General features: G+C 40.5%; 1 protein-coding gene across 3 annotated transcripts in view; it reads left to right on the top strand.

Annotated features, from left to right (window-relative positions):
- Nucleotides 1–25,732, top strand: part of LOC116328902 (E3 ubiquitin-protein ligase Midline-1-like) — an 83,164-nt gene that overhangs the window by 1,697 nt on the left and 55,735 nt on the right. The window contains exon 1 of one of the 3 annotated variants that reach the window (XM_031750800.2): nucleotides 22,929–23,202. The exons of 1 other annotated variant lie outside the window; for it this stretch is intronic. The gene's annotated coding sequence lies outside the window, so the exon portion shown is untranslated. Of the gene's footprint in view, nucleotides 1–22,928; nucleotides 23,203–25,375; nucleotides 25,404–25,732 lie in introns of those variants that run through there. One more of the 3 variants, XM_031750801.2, reaches the window with a different exon arrangement.

The following is a 25,732-nucleotide window of genomic DNA, read 5'->3' as shown; positions in this document are numbered from 1 at the left end:
AAAACGACGTTAGCAATTCAGCTATGTTCTCAAGAATTGTGTCTTTTGGGTGTTTTACATAATCTAAACATCTTCTGAGCTGTAGTAGTAAACTGAAAGGCTGAGAGGTTTCTTATAGACATTCTTTGACAATCACAAACATTAGAATTGCTGAGATGATTCCCCACAAGAGCAGCTATACTCTCTGTTCTTGAAGAATTGCATATTTTATTCAGTCAGAAGGCTCCAATGCTGCTCATCTTTTGTAGATGAGATTTTTGTGAGTTCTGCTAGTGTATTGACCTTTTGCTTCAAGAAGGATGAAATGTGTCATTGTTCATTTCTAACTGAACCAACAGCGTGCTGTGGCCATTACTGCTTTGGTTGTGGAAGCAGTTGTATTTCATAACATCCTACTACCTCCCTCCCCCATTATAGATGCCATGCACTCAATTCCCTTATCAGTGCTGACATGTGGAGAGGGAGGTGCTGGTGAATGCAGCAGGATGTGACAGTTGCATACCTGGAGCTAGTAGCGCTGAAGTAAAATGAGGTGAAACCGTATAAGGAGTTAGGTTTGGATACGTGACACAAACCTGGAGCAAACGTGTGACTTTCCTGGCTTGTCACAATGAAGTGTACAACTGTTGGGAAAAAAACCCAAGATGGCGAGTGAGTGAAATAAAAAGTAGAGGCATTTGCGTTTTTGCCATAGGTAAAATGAAACCAAAGATGAAAAAGTGCAGTTCTTCATGTGGACACTTAAGGGTAATTCTGAAAGTGTAAGAGGTCTCTCCATATTGCTAATTTCCACCTTCATGACAACTGGAGTAGTGAAATTTTGTATTAGTCACCCATTTCGATCAAGGCTGAAAGTTTAAATTAGTATTGATTGGTGTCTTTGTGTTTTGACTGACAAGTAAATGCCAAAGCTTGTGAATTTAGCTAGTAGCTAAAGTTGCACCTCCCCTAATTTGAATCACTCGACTGAACCATGCTTTTGGTATTGATGCCTTTTAGAACATTATTAATGAAATTATCCAATAAGGGATATGACTTTCTGTAAAACACAGCAGTTTTGGTGAGTGGTGAATGAACCCCTAGAATTCTGTTTCTCTAAGACTTTAGTCACACAGACTTAGAGGCCGGTTAGCAACCATCTAGCGAGAACCAGTGAGAGAATAACAAGAGAATAAAGTGTATTCTTTGACTGGTTGCGAGTGGTTGCTACAGATTCTGGCAGCTGCTGTGAAACTGATCACTAAAGGCCTGTTCAAACAGTGCTAGAGGCCTATCAGATACCCATTGGTAAATGCTGGGTAATAGGGAAGAGTGTGTTCTGTAGTTGGTTTCTAGAGATTGCTGGCAGTTGCTAGCATGGAATTGATGTCAAAGAGTTATGTAATGCTACACCAAAAGTCTCCATGCAATTGCACTGGTTAAAAATATTGAAATAATTTGGTTGTAGTTTATGTTGCACTCTTTCAAGTTTTGCAAGTGCTTGGAGTGTAAAGTAGCGAGTGTTTGCAGATATACAAACTGTAGGCAAGAACAGTAAACTGCTAGCAGCCCAATTTCAGTCAGCATCAGCCAGCAACCACTCACAACCTGTCAGGGAATATACATTTGTGTCCCATGATTTGTCCAATGCTTGCAATCAAAACTTTATAGCATTAGCTGATAACTTTCCTGGTTGCTAACCTTTCTACACATTTCATTTTGGGCTGCAAAAAACACACACACAAAAAATCTAAGCAAAAAAACCCCAAACAATATGAGAGCAGTCATAATGCTAAAGTTGAGGTTTAAAAGCTTGAATCTATGAACCAATGGGTGATATTTATCTCTTGAATATATGTTTTCTGGAGGTTGTAACAGTCTGCTAATGCTAGCTATTCATTATTGCTATATTCCGCAACAGTTTCTGGTTTTTCTGTCAGAAACAAATTGTTTTTTTACTATGAAAATATAAAATAAACAATTGAATATTACTTTAATGTGGCATGAAACTCTCTAAAATATTTCTCCTTTTGAAGTTTAATTTTGACACACTCTTTGCCATATTTGGAACCCAGCAGGGTCTCATGCTAGAAGGCCTTGGCATCAGCGACTGCCAGTGTGTCCAATCTTTTCATGCCCAGCCAAACCCCCCACATTCCAGCTATAAAATCCCATCCATCTTGGCATTCATGTTTCAGCTCCCCAACAGCAGAACACTGGCTCATAGCCACCTCCTTGTCTTACACTAAAGCTCAAGAAAATGAGTTTGAATAAAGAGAGAAGACAGAGGCTTGAGTTTGAGGTGAAGTAGGAGGGAGGTTAAATGCAAGTAGAAGCATTTTATTTGTAGTGGTCCCCTTTTATCCACCCTGGGGATACGGGACAGGATGAAAGGATTGGTTTGTTCTACGGGTGACCAAACATGGCACTTGAATGTTTATCTGCATAACGACAAAGCTAAGGCGAGCCAAAGACACTTAGTAATGAGATGGACTGCGAATTACAGTCAAGTGTCCTGTTCTGTTCTGTCACTGTTTAACAGCTTTTGCTTGACTGCAGCTTTGGCTGTGTTTGCTATTGTCATGTAATGGTTGGCACAAGTACACAATGTATTGAGAGAGGATGAATCATAGAGTTTTACTATTGTTAAATAAGCTGGGAACCTTCTATAGATAGCACTATCTCTTTGAGGACATCCACTGAAAGCGACTTTAAAAGACTGTTAACCTGGAAACCAGGGTTCGTATCCTGTTTGGGAACTTTGTGTTTCACAGTTTGATTTGCATTGATTTATGTACCATTTAGCTTCAGTTTATCTTGCTGTTTGGTTGGGTTTAGATTTACTGCTTGGTTACGTTTACTGCGTTAAAATGTGACCCAAGAGATCCTCACCAAGCATTTGTTGGATCCGTCTGCAAAACAGGTAATGCTTAAAAAGTGAGGGGTATTAGCTGTAGTCAACCACTGTCTTCTTTGTTTCACTTCATCCCATTCATGTCACTGTACCAGACCTGACCACTGTGGTTCTGCTGTTGTTGCTTCTCAGAGTATTTTTAATGTAATTATCAAATAATACGGCTTGCTGTGAGATCATTTGCAGGCTTGTCTGTATGTTGCACCAGTACAGTTTATGGATGCAACACGGTGGAAAACATGGCATCAAGTTCACAGTGAGCATATTCATTCTAATCAGCCAGTCACATGGCAGAAACCCAGTCCATTTAGGAATGTGGACATGGTCAAGTCAACCTGCTGAAGTTCATTCAGAGTATAAGAATCGGTAAAAAGGGTGATCTGAGTGACTATGAACTTTTGGTTCATGCTGCCAAATGCACTGGTCGGAGTATTTCTAAAACCACTGGGATTTTCTGGCACAGCTACTTCTAGGGTTTACAGACAACAGACCAAAAAAGACAGAAATATCAAGTAAAAATGACTTGTTTATGGCAGAGGTCAGAGGAAAATGGTCAGACTACTTTGAGCTAATGCGTGGAAGGTAACAGTAACTCAAATAACTATTTTGTGCAACCAAGGTATGCAGAAGAGCATCTCAGGTGCTACAACAGCAGAAGACCACACCAGGAGCCACTCCTAGCTAAGAAAATGAGTTCTTAATCATATATTTGTATTGGCAGCTTATATATGTATATTTACTTGTGTTCTTGGCCAGTCTCTCAGGCGTAAGCTTTATTGCATAGTTCTGTGCGTCACTTTGTGCTTCTTCAGTTTATGGCAAACTTTATTTTTATGCTAATAAAAACAGAACAAACAGGCATCAGATGAGAATTGAACACATCTACAGTAATATAATGCAGTCAGGCTCTCAGGTATTCTGTATTGCTTTCACATAATTACAATATTCTTAGCTTTCCTCATGTAACACTGTCCCTGCACCAATTCTGATATGATTTCTTCTCCATTTTGATCTTAGCGTTTGCCTTCGTCGACACAAGACAGTCACAGTGGACAGCCTGACAAAGAAAAACTCTTTCTAGAAGCAACTCCGGCTTCTTGACAGTGATTTTGAAACATCACTGCGCATTCATCTTGCAATTATGTTGAAGTATTATCAGAATAAACTATAATTTCAATGGTCACCAGGACATGAAAAGTACTTGTATGGGTCCAGTAATCCGAAAACCTTCATTTTAAATAAAATGATAATAAAATAAAATAAAATAAAATAAAAGAGACCATGTAAATACCAACAGAAGGTAATTCGGAGTGACTCCAGCAGTACCTGACACTGTTTGTCTTGTCTAGTTCACCAAGTCTTTGTGCCTGTGCAGTTTAGTATGCCATTGATTAGCACTGCAACACTGTGCGCATACCGCTGCCAGCATTAATTGTCTCTTTGATCAGCTGAAGCTCGGAGTCAGTGTCTGGACTACAAGTAGAAGGTGGTCGATGTGTCCTCATGGAGAATTCATAAACTTGCAGAGGGGTGCAGGAGTAGCCATTCTCCAAGCCTAAAAAGAGCAGCTGAACATTAAAAAAATATGGTCAGAAACAGGCAGTATTATCACTGTATCCTGATATCACATTGTATGGTTAAAAGGTCCTCCAACTTTTAGGAGAGCCAGTATTCAACTGTACAGTTCTGATTTGTAAGTAAAACCGTGAGAGAGCCAGTGTATATATTTCTCAGTGAAAACAAATATTTAAATATATTTAAATATTTATTTAAATTATTCATTACTCATGACTATAAATTCATTACTATGAATGAAGAATAACCCGTGGGTGGATGAAGATGACTATCACAGTGCAATCTGAACATTGTGGTGTACCCGCCAATTCATTGTCAGTACGACAACCAATAATGCAAGAATAACAAAGGATTACACTGTCCAAACACAAAACCCATTCCAGAGACTTGCGACTCAGATTTCATTTTGTTTGGTCTGCATTAGGGGAAAACCAGAATAGGAATGTGACTAGTCAACAGTATCACAGTCATGTAGGAGCCAAGCTATGTTGGAAAAATGCAGCAGAGCTAAAGAAGAAGTTTGCTCTAGTTCAACATCCCTTCCCTGCACTGGAAAGGTGTCTCAAATTGTATTGGATTGGCTAAATCACTGTACAATACATTAATGCATTTGGGCATCTTTACACCCTTGAAAACAGACACATTTTAACGCTGTTTAAACCACCAATGCCCGCAAATTATCAGGATGGTCTTTTTTTATGTGGGGGTGTCTTTCTCTGCTAAGGAACGGTGCTTCGTCTCATGATGCTTTACAAGGTTACTTGGCAGCATAGCTTTTCTTGCACAATAGGGATGCTGATGTGGGACCAGTATGTGACACTAGTGTTCCTTGCTCCAAAAAAAGAGCTGTGTCAAGTAGTACTCCCTACGCAGCCTAATTTCGTCTTTACAGGTTCATCCGTGTCACACAGTGCTGAGAATTTCTTGGATAATAATTCACCTTATTATGATTTGCATTCATTAGCATGGCATACATGAATGCAACAAGAATTATGGTGCATGTTTTCCTGAAATAAATTCAGTGAGGGTTATAAGTAATATTTAGAACTGTATTTTAATGGGTCCCATCGATATGTAGGGTCTTCACCTTACAATATAAAGCATCTTGAGGGGACCGTTGTTGTGATTTGGTGCTTTGCAAGTGATTAAAAAAGATGCCCAGATATCAGGTTAATATTGGTATCTGCTGAGATCGACCCTCTTAACTGATATTGTGATTTTGACCTGTTAGCAAATAATGTTAAAGTAAAGAAAATACCTTTTTTGTTTTTTTAAGAAAATGACCTCCCTGATTCAAATATGAAAAAATAGACAAGACAATAAACAGGACAAAATAACACTTTCTATATCCCCAGAAATTGCCACTGATCTTGTGGAAATACTAACCTGTATTTAAACTCATAATGGACCTTTGAGTGTTGCCTGACAGTAAGAAGGTCTTGGCTGCAACCTTTTCTCCGGGTCCTCCACCTTCCTTCCACAGTCCAGAGACATGCAGTTAGTGGTGAATCGAAATTGCCCAAAGGTGTGATTTTGAATGTGAGGGCTTGTCTTGTTCTGTGTGTTAGCCTGGTGACTGCTTATCCAATATACCCGTCCAAGGTGTAACTGAATATTTTCATGGTTTCCTCTTTCCTGTCCAAAGTGTACCCAGCTTTTCACATAATCTCAGCTGGGGTAAGCTACAGCCCCCAAACTTAGTTGGACGACAACTAAAGAAAGCAGATTGATATGTGAAGTTCTCACTTTTAAAGAAATCTGTGTGACAATTAGGTGTTTTCTACCAACAATCAAGAGCCACAAACAAAAAAGTTGGCACCACCATGGGACGAAAAATTTGATGACCCCACTTACATCAGTGGCTACTGGGAGGGGCTACCAGTGATCGCAAGACACAAACCACAACTTTTGTCAACAATCCTACATAATGATCTCCAACCAATTATGGAAACATGTCCTGGTTCTCAGGAACAAGACAATAAAGAGGGATGAACAAATTCAGCTTTGAATGACTCCATTCCCCTCACCACCCAACCAATCACAGCAGATGGAGCACCACCCTGAGCCTTGTTCTGAAAGAGGTTTCTTCCTGTTAAAAGGACGTTTTTTTCTTGCCCCTGTCACCAAGTGCTTGCTCACGGGGGATCGTCTGACTGTCGTAGTTTTCTGTATTATTGTAGAGTCCTTAACTTGCAATATAAACCACCTTGAGATGACTGTTGCTGTGATTTGGTGCTACATAAACAAAACTGAATTGAATTTTTGTGAGGTACTCAATCTATAAGTCGATTTGTATTAATGGGAGGTTATGCTTCTTCCAAGCAAGAGTCAAACACTTGAAGAAAACACTTTCTTTTAGCCTCACCGCTGACAATGGATTTCTTTTGTGCAAACAGATAACTGAGATATACAAAACTGTGCATTCCAAGGGATGCCTTGCTGCTATTGGCTTATAGATTGGGATGTTTGGGTGTTTGTTTTTTTTTTGGAGAGTGGTAACAAAACACACACACACATAAGTAGTCCCACAGTGTCTCTCTGTAAGCTTTGGAAAAGTGCTGCGGGTGGTTTATTGATTAAACCTGTGAGGTCAGTGTGTATGTGTTGGTGTGAGTTCGTGAGATTGGCCCCGCGTGTCTGTGGCTGGCACTATTTATCTCTGCTGATGTTAGAAGAATAGAGACAAGGTGTTGGCTCAGCCTGAGGGGACAGCTCGAGCACGATAGAGAAACAAGACACGTAGAGAGGGCAGGCAACCATGTTGGAAGCAAATGTCATTCGCTTTAAGAAGCATCGTCCCCTGGGATGCACCTGCATGCGCAAACAAAAAACGCCCATTTATCTCCCTGTCTGAATAATGCATTCGAAGTGACTTAAATAGGTGGGTCTGTCTCTGTCCAGCTTCCCCATAAACAGCTGAAAATCAAAGGGTCCGAAGTCACATTCCTATTGTATGTGGACAGGTTTTTGGTTCACTGATTTACTTCTACAATCTAAAAAAAATCCAAATATTCCTTATGTGTCTAAGCGAATCCCTCAAACACAAAACTGGAATAGGCTATAGTCTCTGAATATTCTGCAAGTCCTTATCCATTAGGCAGATGATCAACTGTGATGCCCCCTTAAAGCAGCAGCTGAAGTAGAAGATTATATATTACTCATTTGCCAGAAAATATGTTTGGTTACTTTCATTTTGGCAGGAGAAGGTGGGGCATAATGTGCACATATGTGACTGCATTTCCACGAGCAATAGAGTCAATAAGTACCTGCAGCAGTTTACAATGCCTTGCTATTGCACCAATCATCATTCATCAAAAGGCCGAGAGATGAAATGGCAACACAAATAAAGTAAAATCCATCTCTCTTTATTGGAGCTCTATATTGTTATTGTTGCACTCTGTTGGAGTAACTTTGGAGAATTAACTGTTCAAAATCTCGCTTATTTATCTGATTCTGGGGCTCGCTGTCAACTATTGGTCATGTGAAACAAGCAAACATTAGCTGCTCTCACTTTAGGGTAACTTTCTGATTGGTTGAGCCTCAAAAACAAGGTTTAGAGAGCAAGTGGTGTCTTTGCACCAGACAGGGAGTATTTAGAGCAGTCTGAAGGCTGAACTTCAGACTTTAGGCTCACAAGCATTACCTCATTATTTGAAGCCCCCGCCATTGTGTCAGTTCCACTTTAATACCAATTCAAAATTTATTCACAAGCAAAAACGATTAACAAATGTTGTATACTTTTCTTTAAATTTTAAAAGGCAGAAAAAACTTGTGTATTTACATTTTGATCACATATCAGGCCTTGAAGCTGTAAACATTGTCAAAAGTATATTTAGCATTTATTAAAGCCCAGACGACTTAATTAATAATTCAACCCATTAATGATCCAACTGAGAGCATCATTTATTCCATTCATAATTAATCACTGTCTCATACAGTCATGCTGCCATCACATTGTTTAAGCCCCCCCCCCACCTGCCTTCATACAAAATGCATGCTCTTTGATTAATGTTCCAGCTTTCGATTCCTCTCACTGACTCTATTTCATAGTCATCTGCATCCCCAGCTAGCATCTCGGATTCTTTTTATTGCCATAGAAGATGTGTACTTTTTTATTCGGTATGAGCGAAGCGAGTTGTTCCCGATGTGTGTGCGCGCCAAATGTGTGCTCTTCCTGTCACAGGCGATGGCAGTCCCATAAATCAGAATATTTTCTCACTGTTGGGTGGACTATAGTACATTAACTATTGCATTACATTAACTACCACACACACATGCACACACGCACACATGTAATCACAGAGCAGCATTGCACTGCAGGGTACAAGAGCAGAGGGAGGTCGGAGAGCCTGACTTTCACTTATAACTTATTCATGCTTCACGCAGTCATTCGGCACACCTGTGGAAAAAGTCCATTTTTTTCACAGTGGGAATGCTCAGCTAAAGAAGCCTTTGACTTTAAAATGACAACTTGCTCCTCAATCATCTGCACATAGAATTTCCTATGACCTCTGTTAGGTCTTCAAATGATGGGAGCTGCAATTTTTTATTTATTTATTTATTTTTAACCCAAAGTAAGGTGTACACTTCTGTGCTCACAGTCGGTATCAGTGTTCCAGCTGGTGTGATTTCATAGTTGGCTGATTGAATCATTGGCCAGTCTGGAGAGAGTCATCTTGCATGATATGCAGTTACACTTTCAATCTGTCCATCATGTTTTTATTATTTTTTTTTGCAGTTTTCTTTAACTTTACTCCAAGTAGTTTTTATTCCAGTTGAGGTTTCCTAATTAATGCATCTATGAACTTTGTCTAGGTAGTTTTTGTAAATTTGCAAATGTTTTTATAAAACTTGACAGATGCATTTTGCAGCATTTAATGACCATTTACAACATACTTTATAATTGCCATCCAAGTAATATAATACTTGTTTTAAAGAATTTATAAGTAGACAATAATACAGACAATGGTTCCATCTAAAATCACCTGCTGTCAGTCACATGATCACATCTCATGGAAGTAGTAACCAATCAAAACCATCTGTTAGATTGATGATGTCAAACTCATTTTACATCACGGGCCACATGCAACCCATCGTATGTGGGCCGAACCACTGAAACCACCCTTTCTGTCACTGTGAAGATATTTAACTACACTTTTAAATTACTGAGATATCTTAATATAAGAAAAAAGAAGTGCAGCTTTAAGAGTATTTCTGAGTTTTTCCACATATTCAAGAAATGCCGCTGTAGAAAAAAAAAAAAATCTCTTAGCATGAATAAATAAATGTGTAAAAAAGACAGAAAAAAAGTTCTGGTAGCGCCCCTGTAATTATGAAACTGAAAGGTTTTTTTTACCTTTTTTTTTTTTTTTACTGTGGACCTAGTTGAAAAAAACGAAGTTTCCACAGTGAAACAGCAGGACAGTCTGATCTATTACTTAAATACCTAAGTACTAGAACATTTAGCCAAAATATTTAATAAGAAAAGTACAAAAGACACATTTTTAACTCACAAACATCTGTGTGTCCTGTTGGAGATTTCTTTGAAAAGTAGAGCTCCATAAGAATTTTAACATAATCTTGTGATGGATATTCCTTTTGCAAGATGGAAAAAAGATATCCGAATAGTTCACAGGTTGTATAATCCAATATATTTAATATTTAGTATATGTAGCTAAAGTAAATGTACTCATGAAATGACTCTTTTTCGAATCATATGCATGTTATTGCTGCAGCTGTTGATAGTTTTAATTACTTATACATTGCTCAGTGCTTGATTTATAATAATGCAATTCATTTGCAAAATAATAAGTAACTAAAGCTTTAAAACTCATAGTATGGCCTGTGAAATTCAATAACCGTGTTTTAAATATAGACTGCATCGACTGCATGCAGTCTATAGACTGCACCCTAGCAATGTGACTCTGAAGTGCTGCACTGTATGTTTGTAAGTTTTCTCCAACAAACACAAAAATGTCGACGAAACGTTTTGCACCGTCAAAGGCAACGGTGGGTGCCTTTGGTTTCATTCTATAATACTGGACTTTTTCTGCGAAGGTTTGAACTTTGAGAGTGTTTAAACAAGAGAGAAAAGTGTGAAAATGTTCAAGCCTCTCTGAGAAAAGTGTATAAAGTGTGTAGTGAGAGGTTTACAGCTTTAAAACATCTATAATAATTGTAAAAAATAAAGTTGGCTACTTCGTGGATTTCACCTATCGCGGGTTATTTTTAGAATGTAACTACGGCGATAAATGAGGGACCACTGTACTTCAGTAACATAGAAAGCACATAGAAAGCACATGGAAAGCACGTGCTGCCTGTGTGTAACAGGCAGCATGGTGACATGTGGGTTAGCACTGTTGCCTCTCAGCAAGAAGGTTCTGAGTTCAATTCCACCATCAGGCTGGGGTCATTAAGTGTGGAGTGTGATTGGTTGCCTCTGTCCATGTGTTAGCCCTGCAACAGACTCAGCTAACACATAGCAGGGTGTACCCTGCCTCTCGCCCCAAGACAGCTGGGATAGGCTCCCGCGACCCTGAAAAGGATAAGCAGAAGCAGATGGATGGACTTCAGTAACATGCCCACTGTTTCTATCGGTATATTTCATTCATGGAAAGTGGGTTGAGAGGCACCCCCTGCCCCCCCATTCCTCCCTTCTAGACGGCTATGGTGGTAAAGCTTAGCCTTGGTTTATTTAGTTCTTAGTACTACATCCAGATGTGGTAATTTCTGGCCACATCTGGATGCCACTGAGATAAATGTAGAGTCCAAAACCGATAGGTGGCCTGTCTATCTTTTATATACGGTCTATGCTTAAAAGACAATTAGGGCTGTTTCGTCAGTTATGTTGGACCCTGAGTGTGCATCTGAATTGTCAGGGGCTTTTATTGAACAACAGTATTTGACTGTTGAAATCTTTTTCATAAATATCACATTTGCTACTCACCAACAAATACAAACTATAGGATATATTAAAATGTTATAAACACATAATTGCTACTGTCTCATGTCAGCTATGGTAGCATGAAAAATGTATAAAATGTTATCAACACTAGTAATTTACCAGCTGTCCTCTCAGTGCTTATGAGCCACTGACATTTGCTGTCCTTTATCATCCAAGTTTGTAAAGACCTTCATTTAATGTAGAATGAGCGGTTCATGAGTTATACAATGAGGCAAGGACGAATGGTGAGCTGAATGGGTGCGACATGCAAGTAGAGCATTATAGACTGATATGTTAATGTACTAATTAGAGGGTTACACGGGGGCATAATTAGGATTTTAGTTTGAAAAGCTCCATGGTATTCAGCTGTACTTGACAGGACAATAAAGGAAAAACACGACGACCTTCCTCTTGGCCACAAACGGCAAATATCTTAAACTGGATTTCGTTTGTAGCCTGGGCTGAAAGGAAGGAGGAGTGAAGAGAATTTTTATGCCTCATCACACCCTCATTTCGCTCCATTCAAGATGGCAGACGCACTCTGCGGTACTCTTGCCCCCGTGTGAGAATTTTAATAGATAATGCAGCGATGCCTGAACAGAGAAACAAACTTGGTTGTGCGTGACAGCGACCGCCCGAGAGCCGGCTAATGCTCACCAAGTGGTGCAGAATATCCAGTGACCTATTATGTGCAGCTGATGCTTTCTCCTCTTTAAACCTTCCCAAGTTGCATCTTGATCTAATAAAACTGGATTGGTATTAGTAATAGGAATATAAAAAAAGAAAGGCAGAATAATCTGATCTGTTTTGCTCTTTGCTACTTAAAAAAAAAGCAGGATGTTACTGACCCTTAAGCCGATTCATGAATCAGTAACAAATGGCTTAGAGATAGCCCCGTTTTATGGAGGTCTTCCACACAGTTTTCAGTGTCTCGGTTTATGAAGCCTGGTCAAAAAACTGTCCAACTTTATTGCGTTTGACAGAGTTTTAACGCTGGATTGAGCCTTTAGGGAGGTCAGAGAAATACGCCTTAGCATTAGTGGTGCTGGGTATCATTTAAAATTTACTGATGTGAAAATGATGCTTCCATTATGAAGCTCCCTGACTTCTTTTTTTTATATACATGCCTTTATTCTGTGACTAGCATTATAAATTGAAATGACTTCCATTTGCTGATGATACGAGGTGCAGGCGAAAGCTCCGGTAAAGCCGAAGCTTTTTGACTTTGAGCTAAAATGGTTTTGTCTTATATGCCAAGACAGATTTTCTTTTTTGCCCAGCCACAATGCATGCAGCACAGCCAGCTGTAACAAATAATGAAGCTGTGCTAGCCTGCTGGTAATAAGCAGCTCTTATTTATTCAAACTGTTGAACTGAAATGCTGAACAAAGATAAGACCGTTGGAGGCTATGAACCAAACCAGTGGTTTAGTTTTATGGCTAAACTCCTAAAACGCTCGCAATTTTTTGCTCAATATAAACATTTTTGACCTTTATTATTATTATTATTATTGTTTTAAAGATACAGGCATTTCTTATCTTAGCCTTTTTTGGTGAGATTATGTGATGTCATAGCGTGCCAGCTGGTACTGCATTGGGTTGAAGGCGAGCATCGGGGACGGGATTCCTTCAGTGACAGTTTGAGGCCACACTGGGTCCGCTGACAGCTAATGATGATGCTGCCTGACACCCATATGTATGCATGTGTGCGAGTACACTTATGTGCACATGTCTATGTTTATCCCTGTTTGCCCATGTGCAATACGGGTGCACATTCATGTGCAGGCTTTTGGGCATTTATGCTTGTGCGCTTCTCTGTGCATAGGGGCACGTTTGCATTAGCCCGGATGATGTTGCAGTGGTGACAGAATGACCTTGAGCTCTAGCTGCTGGGTAATGTGCCAGATTTAGACAATGGATCTAGAAGGGAGGATGTTTAGTACCCCGCATGAATAATGTGGAAAAGAACTGCTCTGAGTCTAATTTAACTGTAACCCTAAAATATAAATTCTTGAAGTTGTTTTTAATCACATCCAATGTCATGTCATGCTTGAAAGAACTGCTCATGGTTCAGAGTTTATTACTCAGCCTGACCTCGGTTGTCTCATGCTTTCTTATTCGGGACACACAAACAGCGGGGAATCAAAATATTGTTGTATGTCAGGTTTGAGTTCATCCAGTTCACGTACACAAATAGACGTGAGTGCAGACTCACCTCTGATTCTGTGCTATCTGCTGATTCACGTTGTAAATGTGCAACATTCAGTATTCTTCTTGTTTCTCATATGTCCATATGTACTCCTGCTATTTTGAGTGCATTGGACATTCATATACTTGCAGTGACGTATGGGTATGTAAGTATAGTATGTAGACTGAGCACACATTTTTAGGAAGACCTGTTCAACTGCTCGTCAGCACCAATGTTTAATCAGCAACTGTTTAAGTTCAAACTGACCATCAGAATGGGAAAGAAAAGCTGATTTAAGTGACTTTGAAAGTGGAATGATTGTTGGGCCTAGTTGGGCTGGTCTGAGTACTTCAGAAAATGTTGACCTTCCGGACTTTTCCCACACAACCAAAATCTCTAGGGTTTACAGAGAATGGTCTGAAAAAGAGACACTATCCAGTGAGCAGCACTTCTCTGGGGAAAATGCCTTCTTGATGCCAAAGGTCAGGGGAGAATGGCCAGACTGCATTGAGGTGATAAGAAGGCAACAGTAACTGATTACAACCAAGGTATGCAGAAGAGCATCTCTAAGTGGTTCACAAGATATCAAACCTTTAAGCAGAAGAGCACAACAGGAGCCACATATCAGTGAAGAACAGAAAAAAGAGGCTACAAGTCACAGTGTCTCACCAAAATTGGACTATAGATGGTTAGAACCTTGGTCTGATGACTCTCAGATGGTATGGTCAGGGTCTGGCATGTATAACATGAAAGCGTGGCTCCACCTTATGTCAGTGGTTCAGGCTGGTTGGGGTGATGTCATGGTGTGGAGGATATTTTCTTGGGATAAAACCTTCACCATCTGAACATCCTCTAACAGGTTACCTGAATAACATTGCTGTTCCAGTAGAAGAGCATAGGATAACAGCAGTTTTAGCTAGCCATTGCATAGCGAGCTATCACTGAGTTTGGTCACTAGCTAACAGCAGTGTTTCATTGAATTACCAGGACAAATTAGTTTTTTATTGTAACTATTCTTAGCTGCTAAAGAAAAGTTACTCTTGATCAACAGCCATTTACTTTTCTATTTCAATAAAAATGTGTCTACTTCTACGAAAACAGGGAGCTTGTATTTAACATTTACGATGACAGGAGTCATTGCTAGCCACTGCCTTACTTGCTGTTTCTTATTTCATCACTAGTGACTATACCAGCAACATTACACTGAAATACTAGGTGTCTCAACTTTATTTGTAAGTGTCACCTTCAGTGTAAACTTGTATTATGTGTCATCAGATGATGTACAAGTTGAATTGCTTGTAAGTGAATGCTAGGTGATAGGTATGTTTAGCAAATGCTACTGCTGCCATGCCTAAAACTAAGACAACTCACTGTCTTCGATTTGAGACAAACTCACATACTATGCAATATAATTTATTTAAAAATAGTCTGCACTACATGGAGTGTACTAACAGAGCAAATTGAGGCCCCACATCTCATTTGTTTGTTATTGGAACTAGTCTTTGCTGCCACAGAAAAGTTACTCTTGATCTATAGTCATTTTATTTTCAATTTCCCTTCTTCTTTTTCCCCTTTTGGTTTATTTCCTTGTCTGCATACAAATATATCTACTTAAAAGAGAGAAAAGAGAGACCTTGCATTTAGTGTTTATCATGTTGATTTCTTTATCTCCTGCACTACCCTCCCTTTTATCTCTTAATCTGTCTGTCTTGCCTCTCGTCCCTGGTTGCCCTCTTCCTAATGTCTGTTTTTCGAGGCTTTTCTGTGTATTAGTTTCTCGCAGATTAGATCACTTTATTTACTGAGGTCACTTGACAGAGACAGATAGCTTCCAGGCTCCACAAGAGTATCTCCTTAACAAAACACAGAAAGGAGCACAACCAAAATGCAACAACTTCATTCCTACTTTACACCCTCTTAAATCCCAAACTGCGCTTCAAAGCAGACAATGTCTCAGCTGGTACCAGCTGTATGTCTTCGACTTCCTGATTAAAACCAGTCCTCGGCTGACCGCATGTGAACTTGCTCTTAAAAAAAGGGCCAAAGGTCAGCTTGAGGGGAAATCTGTTTGGCATTTTCCAAAAGGGCTTTTACTGCAACTACAAAGATGGTCCTGTGTTTTCTTTTGGTCTTATACAAGAAGGTCTGCACTTAAGAGCAAACATAAGAAGGCCTATACAGAATATCTCCCAAGCTTCACATGAGTCATACAGTAAATACTGTTAAAGATAACAATCAGTGAAGTAGAGCTGCCACGATTAGTCGACTAGTCACGATTACGTCGACTATCAAAATCGTCGACGACTGATTTAATAGTCGACGCGTCGTTTGAAGCTTTGTAAGATCACAAAAGACGCAGGAATAAGTAGTAGGATTTAAAAGTGTAATAACGGACTGAAACAGAAGATGGCAGCAGTGCATGTAAAGGATGCCAGCTGCCGTTAAACCCCGAAGAAGAAGAAGCTGTGTCCCAGAATTCATAGTGCGGCCCAGCGCAGTTGTCAACAATGGCGGCAGCTAGTTAGTTTTAATATTACTCTTATTATTCTTTCTGGGTCACAAAATAAACGTTTAACATATTTTCAAGCTGTAAGTTTTACGTCCAATCGATGCATGATCTGATTAGTCGACTAATCGCAAAAATAATCGGTGACTAGTCGACTATCAAAATAATCGTTTGTGGCAGCCCTACAGTGAAGAGAGGAGGTTTTAAGATGCTCTCCATCCAAGTCGTAAAGGTGCCTCTGGAGGATAATATGCAGATGGATCTGATGTTTTTTTAGTACGGATTGGTGGGTTTGAAAGGATTTGCATTGTTGGATACTCAACAGAATTTGTCTTTTTGCATATCTTTCACCCAGGATGTTGACCAGGGTCTATTTAAAACCTTGAAGTGCACACATGTGAAGTAAATCCTACAAATCCCAGGCTACCCACGGCGTTGCTGCCCTCTGCAAAGGTCTTGGTCATAACCCTGTCGTCTTTTATCCCTGAAATGGTCGCAGCCCCGAGAGAGGAGACAGACCCCTCTGCATTCCGCTCATTCCTGGTAGTTAAAAGTAAAGCCTCTTTAAATTCTGAGCGGAGGCCAACCTTTCCCAAATTGTGAGTCGTCATGGGACGCTTGAAAATGAAAAGGCAAGAGTACAGACCCAATATTTTACCAAAAGATGCAGCAGCCTTCATAAAGCAGACGATAAAAATCAAGCTTGGAAATATTGCTTTGGGTTTCCATAGAAAAGCTTTTACCGTCACTAACTTTATTATCTGTCTCATGTTTTCTTACAGCTGATGATAAAAAAAGCTCTCTGGGTACAAACACAAAACCGCAGCCTTGAATACAAACAGAGTCAAACTTTCTCAGTCTTTGTGAATACATCTGTGTTTCTGTGTGTGTCAAAACATCTTCACGGAAATGACATTTCTGAACAGAATGGAAGATTTTGTGTTTTTACTAAAAAAAAAGAAGAAAAAAACATTTTTCCTTTATTGCTTGCCTTAAAAGTTATCAAATGAAGTCATTATTATTCTAATACTCAGCACCCCTTTGTCTTTTTCCACAATGACATTTGAAGCACAATCACAATACCACCAGGGGCATCACAGGGATATATAGTTCAAGGTGAAAAACAGTCACGCTGCTTTGCAGCAGACCATGCTTGACAAAGCTTTAGCTACTGTGTGTGCTGAGAGACTTGAATGAAGAGTCCTCGTGTTCATGTTTTAATTCCAAAGAGTGCTGTTGGATAACTTCCAAGGGGAAAAAAGTAACAGACGACCTGTCAATGCAACACAATACAGTATCCATGTCTACAGTGTTGCATCAGTGGAATAAAACAGTCTGTGCAAGCTCGAAGACAAAACTTTGTTTCAAAGGAAAGCAAACTCTCACTTTAGTGGTGCAGAAAGCCGAATAAATGGTAAGTTCAAAAATAGGCAGCAATTTTTGAAGAAATAGGTAAAAGCTGTTCACACTAAACAATAGAACAAAATATAGTCAGATGGCAAAATAGACTGGTGATTAACATCAATCAAATGAATAATGACAGTTTGAATAGTATGGATGGTGTTAAGGGCTCTGCTGAGACAGCGTCTGTGTGGGATATCCTGGATGGATGGAAGAGAAGTCCCACTGATCTTTTCAGCAGTTCTCACCACTCTCTGCAGCGACTTCTTCTCTGGGACCCTGGAGCTGCCAAACCAGATGGAGGTACAGCTGGTCAGCACGATCTCGACAGTAACACGGTAGAAAGTGGAGAGGATGGGAGGGTGAAGGTATGCTCTCCTCATCCAGGAGCAGGAAGTACAAACACTGCTGAGTCCGTTTAACTACTGATCCTGTATTAAGTGATCAGACCAGGCTGTCAGTTATCGCTACCCCCAAAAGCTTGATGCTTTTGACTACCTCCACAGCACTGTTGTCAAGGACGAGTGGGGAATGACTGGGCTGTTTTTTCCTGAAGTCGATGATAATCTCCTTGGTCCTCTCAATGTTCAGTGTTCAGGAACAGACTATTAACACTGCACCAGTCCACCAATTGCTTCACCTCCTCTCTATAGGACAGGTCATTGCTGTTGCTAATGAGACCTACCACCGTTGTTTCATCTGCATACTTGATAATGTGATTAGAAGCAGATGCAGCGCTGCAGTCATATGTCAGCAGCGTGAACAGCAGTGAGCTCGGAACAGAGCCCTGAGGCGAGCTGATGGAGAGGGAGATGGAGCTGGAGATGCTGTTTCCCACTCTTACTGACTGAGGTCTGTTGGTGAGGAAGTCCAGCAGCCAGTTACACATGGAGGTGCAGATACCCTCGGGTGTTGGTTTGTTGACCAGCTGCTGACCGTATTGAATGCTGAGCTGAAGTCAACAAGCAGCATTGATACATGACTGTTGTTCTCCTCCAGAAGTGCCAAGCTCCAGTGGAAAGCAGAGGAAATGGCATCCCCTGTAGACAGTTGAGGTTGGCTCATTCTGTACTTTTAGCTTTTCACGTACTTTCTGCGTCATCCATGGTTTCTCATTGGCCCTAGTGGGGATGTTCTTTATGACATTTTCCATAGAAGTCCCAATCAAGCTTAAATGTCTACTTAAGAATACAGCTTTGGTATTTGTATAGCTAGTTTCCTCAGCGGTACCAGCAGGATACTTTTGTAACTAGCTAGCTTAAAATGTATAAGTTCTTATAGTTTTCATTATTAGGTGTGCTTTTTATGAATTTTGCTACAATTACATCACTATGTAATAGTATCACACTCTATCACACTGCACTAACCAGCAGAAAGAAATTCGATTAATGTCTTTGTATGTTACTTAGCATAGCTGACTATGCTTGCCATCTTGAGCTAATCACTTCTGGCTCCAACAAAACCAAATGATGATGACCATACTGCTACACTCAGCAATCTAGAGGGGACTATGGCACAATGGCCACATCCATCTTTTATGTACAGTCATTAGTAATGAGTCACAAATGTGAGCTTGGTGTAAATTTTGTCTGTTATGGAAACTTTTGAAAGTTTTTGTTGTGAAAGTCAACAGTTTTGTGGCTAAATAACATGTCATAGAAACCGTGTCTTTCTAAGTATTCATTGTTTAGTTTGTTAAACTAAAAAGCATTTTGGCAACAGTGAACTTTGAGATTTTTTTTTATGCTTACAAGTATAAAAATCAAAATATCAGCCCTAAAACAATAAAAACAAACAGAAAAAAAGCAAAAGACCCACACATTCATCTGTGCATTGCTACGGTCTGTTAGATTTGGCTTGGGAAGAGATGATGAGATGAAATTTCAGTTTGAAAGAAGCATAATAACCCATGTCTCTGTGAAGCTAATATCTGAGAGTTAAAAAAAGGCACTCCTGAAAGTCCAACCTTTAGCAAGACATATTTTCCAATTTCACCAGTCAACTCATGTTTATTTTTAGTTCTTAGATGGTAGGGTTATATTTTTCCTTCGACAATTTTTTTTTTTTTTTTACTAACTGCATGTGCTTTTACTTTTCTTTCTTCACATAGCGAGGGAACACTTCACATCTTGCCGGCCTGGTAAAGAGTGTTCAGAAAGTGAGTGGTCTTGCTCTCTTGCCGGCAACTGACCCGAGATGGAAACTCTTTCCTTGTCCTTTTCCAAAAGAGCATTCTTTAGCAGCAGCCTCACCTCGACTGATCCCACTCCAACCGCCAGAAATACACACCAGAATCCTGCAACCGCAGCACACACACATGCATACACACACACACTGTGCATACACATACACTTTAGTGAACTTAGTCTAGGGTTTGGAATATGAAAATGTTCCCTGATGTTTAAAGAATTCACTAAGCATGCCATACTTTCCCACTTTAAGCGTATTTTACCACTTTGGCTCCAAATGACCTTATAGGAACTCCAAAAACACTTTATCTAATAGGAATCTGTTAAAAGCGCCAGTGAAACGAAATGCCAAGCATTGACAGTTTTAGGCATGCTGTTTGGGACTTAGCAGACCCAAACAAACAGGTTTATCTGGCATATTCAACATATTTTCACGCCAAAACATACAAGCATGCAAGATAGAATTAAACCCACAATCCACTGCAAGAGCAGGAACCATGTTCTACACTCCAAACTAGAGGAGTCACTTCTCTAGGGCAAAATGTTAGGGATTATTTCAGATAAGCTAGCAATGAGCTGCTTGCGATCAAGTTTTGTTTTTTTTTCACATAAACGGTGGACTTCGGAAAAGTGGTTTTGATTCAGACTTTCTGCCATTTCTCACGCATAATTGCTCGCTCAAAGTGAACTGTCCACTGCGTTTCAGACAGGTGGGCTTTCCAAGCAGCTGAAGATTCTGGATCAAAGATTGCAGTAATGACAGGCCAGCGTGGGCTGTGTGTGCGACTGACTTGCATCTCAGAGATTAATTTAAGCTGCTTTCCTTGTGGGCTGTGTTAAAAAAAAGGGGAAAAAAGGGAGGAGATTGTTTTTATGGGGAGCAGCCAAAACAGCTGAGGTTTCAAGGTGGAGGGAGAGAGGGAGCGACATCGGGACATTGGGGAGGCATTTAAATAAATTACAGAGGGCGAATTTGTGCTGAGGACGTGTCATGGGTGGAAAGATGGAAGGTAATACACAGGTGTCTCATGTGTAGTGGATTTTACTCATCTCCAATGCAAAGAGAACTTCATTTGACAAATATTTAACATATTTGTTGAACTGTTCCTATTTTGAACTGCTGTTGATGGCATTCGCCTTTAATACAGCTTCCACTATGCTTGTTGTTCTCCTAGTAAATAACAAATCACAGTCACGGCATTTATACTACACCGTGGTTTTAAGCTTTAAGCTAAACAATGTTCTTCCTCACTAACTGCTATTAACTGTAGCACAGCTATTGACCACAACGATGATAAACATAGTGTCAGTATGTAATATGTAATAAGAGACTTCCTCATCTTCTTGCTGCACTTGTATTTCAAGCAATTCAGTTTTATGTAACTTTATTTCAACAAAAATCAGACACACATATTGTTATTTTGAAGTGAACAATGTAAAACCTGTAGGCCCATACATCGACACAAATCCCTATCCTGATGAGGACACACATCAGGTCTTTCTTTCAGTACTGGCACCAGTGTAACCGATCAATACAGTGATTCATCTTTAGAAACATGTACTGGTAGAAAATGGAGCCTTAAATCCTGACAGCTCAACACGTGATTTGTGGACCGGTTTAAGTTCGGGCTCTGGATTCTTGGCTTCCTTGGTGTTAGCATGCTACCTGTGCAGATGCATTTGAAGAACTGACTTTGCATTGCAAATCTCCAAACCAACTAGCTATAATCAGAAATGTAATCTTAGCAATGTTTTTTATGCCCTCCATTATGCTTAACTACCCAACAATACCTGAAACTGTGAAAGGGTCGTGATGCCTTTAAAGCAAAAGTTAATGCTGGAACTGTGAAAAGTGCTATGCAAACTGAAAACTACTTTACTACCACTTTACTAGCAGTTGGCAAGTGTTTGCAGACAAGTAGGCATCTTCAGACAAACTATGGACAACTATGGCAATCTGAAGTTTGGTTCACCAGGCACTGTACACATCTTAGCAAACAATTTCACCTACCAACCTCCAGCAACCATTTGCCAACTACTTGCAAAATATACATTTTTTCCAGTGACAGGAGGCTATTGGGCGGTCACTGATGGACTCTAAACCTGATGATTCAGACTTTAGTGATCGGATTCAGGGTTCCAGCTGCCTACAGCAAACACTCAGGACGGTTTTCTTTTCTATACCAAATGGTGGTTGGCAGCCAGTTGCCAACTGGGGCAACAATCTCGGCCTGAGTGACTGGGGTGTAAATATAAGCTAGCTCGATTAACAAGCTGCATAATCTGTATGTGCTGGAAGCACTAACTGGTGCAAAGCTATGGGCTAATATGACGCTGCACTTTAATATACCAAGAATAGACCTGAAACTTCTTGGACAATCTGTGCCACATAAGCAAGCAATATCTGTCATGATTAACAGTTATTATAGTTATCATCTACGTCGGCTGTGCCTGTTTGCCAATCAAAACAGCCCTACCTCTAACTTTTAGCCTTAAAAATATCCAACAGGAGAAGTTATGAAAAAAACGTGTCTACTATGAGGTTGTTACGAAAGGGGAAAGTATCCATAAACACCCCAAATGCTTTGTGTATCTGTAAGCGTGTATTTTAATGCTACGAAGTTGGGCATTTTAACATGAGAGCCTGTGGGGACTTTCTCTTTTCTAGCATTTCAGCCTCAAGTAACCACTCCTGGAGCTGCTGTTACTGGCTTCATTTTTCACTCCCGGAGGTTTGGCCATTTAGAAGGCACTTGAAGTGACTGAAAGATGCAGTAAATATTTGCAAGACGAAAACATAAACCCAGCAAAATAATCTGGAGTCTGGCTTTTTATTTGTTCGATTATTGCCTGAGACTAAGCAATTATTTGAAAATCCACTCTTGAGAACTCTGGGATGTTTTTTTTTTTTTTTGCTTGCACAGATGTGCACATCACACTTGGAATATGAATTTGCATGCAAAGCATATTACAGCAAGGATAAGTAGACATGCACACCCAATGTCTGTTTGTATGACTGCAAGCACACTTGCACACACAGCGGGCCCTGACTCCACCCCCCAGCAGTTCAGTGATTGGCCTACTTTGAGACACGGCAGCTCGCTGGCAGATTTGAATACAGGGAAACAGAAAGGGAGGAATGGACCGAGGAGGAGGGGATAAAGAGAGGGGGGAGGTACACTACTTTGTCCCGTCTCTCTCTCTCTCTCTCTCTCTCACTCTCTCTGTGCCGGGTCAGGATGCAAAGGCTTACACAGGCAGGGGAGGAAACATGTCATGAGAGGTGATGACACAGCCACGGAGACGCATCCACATCCTCTCTGACTCCCAAGTTTGCTGCTCGCTGCTGCTTTTGCCACTGCCGCCGCTGCTGCTGTTTCTGCATCCCACAGAGGAGAGAGAGAGCCAAAGATAGCTGCCATTCTCCCCCCCCCCACTCCCACTTCTCTCTCTCTTCCTCTCTTTTTCACTTTTGTTTGTGGATGATGGGATTTTAATCATGTGGAAGGTAAGGAACAGAAAGCAGAGAGGGGAGTTTGATTTGTATTCTTTTTTTTTTGTATGTGTGTGTGCTTACTGTATAGAGGTGTGGGAGGTGTGGGCTGTCTCAGAGGGAGTTCTTCTCAGAGTAGTTTACTTAAGTCTCCCAGTCCCTGGGGGATTCCCGCATGCTTTCACCCTCCATCTCAGATCAGACTGTATTCTCAGTGGAAATAAGGAGTGGAAGCATTCAGTGCCAGCATTGCTGGAATGATAATGACAGAGCGGTGGCTTCAGGACTGAGCCAGTGTAGTAGTTTGGAGCCAGTCTGTATGGTAGTTGAAAAGAAACTTGTGAAGAAACAGTTGCTGGACAGACATTTATAGCGAGGAGTTCTGAAGAACTTCAGCTTTTAATTTGGGCTCGTGTTCCTCCCTGAAGTGTGGCAGCTTCCACACACACGAGCAAATCAGTTGATCCCATTTTAAGAGGTCGACAGGTATTAGCTGTAAAACTTTGGCAGCTTACCAAAAAGGAAAAAGAAAACAACAAAAAACGGTGTCTGTGTGTGGGCATTGTTACGTAGCATGTGAGTCTGACTTTTTGTGACCCAAATTCAAAAAGCCACTGGATATTTTGGTGGTTGCTTGAAGCGCGGGCACACATAAAGGAGACAGGAGACAGTGCCTTGAAGGATGCTTAAAAGTGCGCTCGTACTTGAGTACTTGAGTGTGTAAGAGCAGCTTCAGAGGTCCCAAATGTTTTGTCTGCTTTCCACTAAAGTGTGCAGGGAGTTTGACAGCGTTAATTTGAAAGGGGAGATGTTTATCTGTACTGTCCTCCCCAATTCCTTCCTCCTCGTTTGAAAGCCCTGTATGTGCAGATAGGATAAAACACCTTTGTATACAGGTTAGCTGCACTACATGCTCTACACGTTGTTCACATCGACACAAGTCGCTCATTCGGTGTTTCTAAGCCTCCCAGAGGTCAGGTTATTGAATTTCTCTGCGTCTCCAGTGTGCTGAGCCGTGTTAAGTACACATCAGTGCATGTGTGTGAGAGCGTGCATGCATCTTGTGCGTGCTGAAGCATGTGGGTGACAGCTGGATAACACGGGCTCAGGGCTGCGAGTGCTTTTTCTCACCTGCGGCGGGTCAGCGAGATCAAGGAAATCCAGGTTTCTGTGTTTGATCTGCAGTACAGTGGAGAACTTGAGGAGGCGGAGGTCACTGTAGCCTAAGTTGAGGCCTTAATTAAGCAATCAAATGCATTAAATAGAAGTAGGTGCTGCTCACTTTTAGTGATAGTTTATGTTGAAGTTGGAAATGGCTTTAACCTCATGAGGTCTGATGTAAAGTAACCCTAACCGCTAACCATATATTCTTCATAACATAGAAGTTTTTTGGTGGTAAATAGTTTATGATTGCTCTGATTTATAAACCCACGTATTTTGATCCGTACAGGTCAAAGTTTGGTCACCAGCAGATTATCATGGTTGTCCATAGTTTGTTTGGAAGATGCCAACTTGTCTGAAAACACTTGTAAAATAGTTTTCGGCTTGTGTAGCACTTTTCAAAGAGACTGTTCACCATTAATTTTAACTGTCTATGGAAGTCATATGGAAGTGAAATTATCCAATCCATCCAAATATAGCAGTGCTTATGTGCTCACCATAAGTTGCCATATTCAAAGTCTGCACTGACATGAATAGACTAGGCAAAACAAAAAGACCCTCTCTGTACTTGGTCCTTAGCTGTCAGTTTGCCGACCAATATAGCAACAATAGCATTGTTGCGGTTTCTTTTCCTGTTTCCCCCCGACATGTTTCATTGAGACATTGTCAGCCTGGGCAGGCTTGACTGAAGCATCTTAGGTTTCAAACCCCCCTCTCTCTCTCGTGAATGAAGACTGAGCGTGGGAACTATGTAGACAATTATAGCAAATGCTGATTTTTTTTCATTTCTTTTCCTTCTTGGAGCACATCTGTCAGTTTATGTAAACTTGACTCAAGGATAAGGTGCAGTCTTAAACTTTGAGCGTCGCTGATTTAAAACGGATGGCTTGGTTTCTTTGAAGAAGAGCTGTGTGAGGTATTTATAGACAGTGTAGCCTCTAGTTTGGAGAAGTAGGCAGCAGTAATGGACTGCAAGCTAAGCAATGTGCTGCTATTGACAGGGTTGGAAGCCAAATATATTGTAATCCGAGACCCACAGATGAAGAAAATGTAGGGTAAGTTGTGTCACCGTTTTACCTCGCTGTACGGCAGTCCTTTCTGATGAGGTGCTCAGGCTGTTACCAACCTCTTCAGAAACACCCTTGACAAAAAATAACTCCTCTTAAAATGTTATTGTTGTCTTCTCCTGAGGTAGCTGGGGCCTCAGGTTAGGAAACATGTTTTTTTTTTTTTTTTTTTTTTTTTTTTTACACTATTTTACTTTTGTTTTAGGCTTTAACTTTTCTGAAGCTGTTTGGTTACATCATTTTTCCACTCGTCGCCTAACCACTCTGGAGCCCAAAGTCAGTGTTTGACATCAGAGTTCGTCAAAGTTCCTCAAAGT

Source organism: Oreochromis aureus, linkage group 23, assembly GCF_013358895.1.
Source record: "Oreochromis aureus strain Israel breed Guangdong linkage group 23, ZZ_aureus, whole genome shotgun sequence".
Classification (NCBI taxonomy): Eukaryota; Metazoa; Chordata; class Actinopteri; order Cichliformes; family Cichlidae; genus Oreochromis; species Oreochromis aureus.
This window is presented reverse-complemented; position numbering and strand designations above follow the sequence as displayed.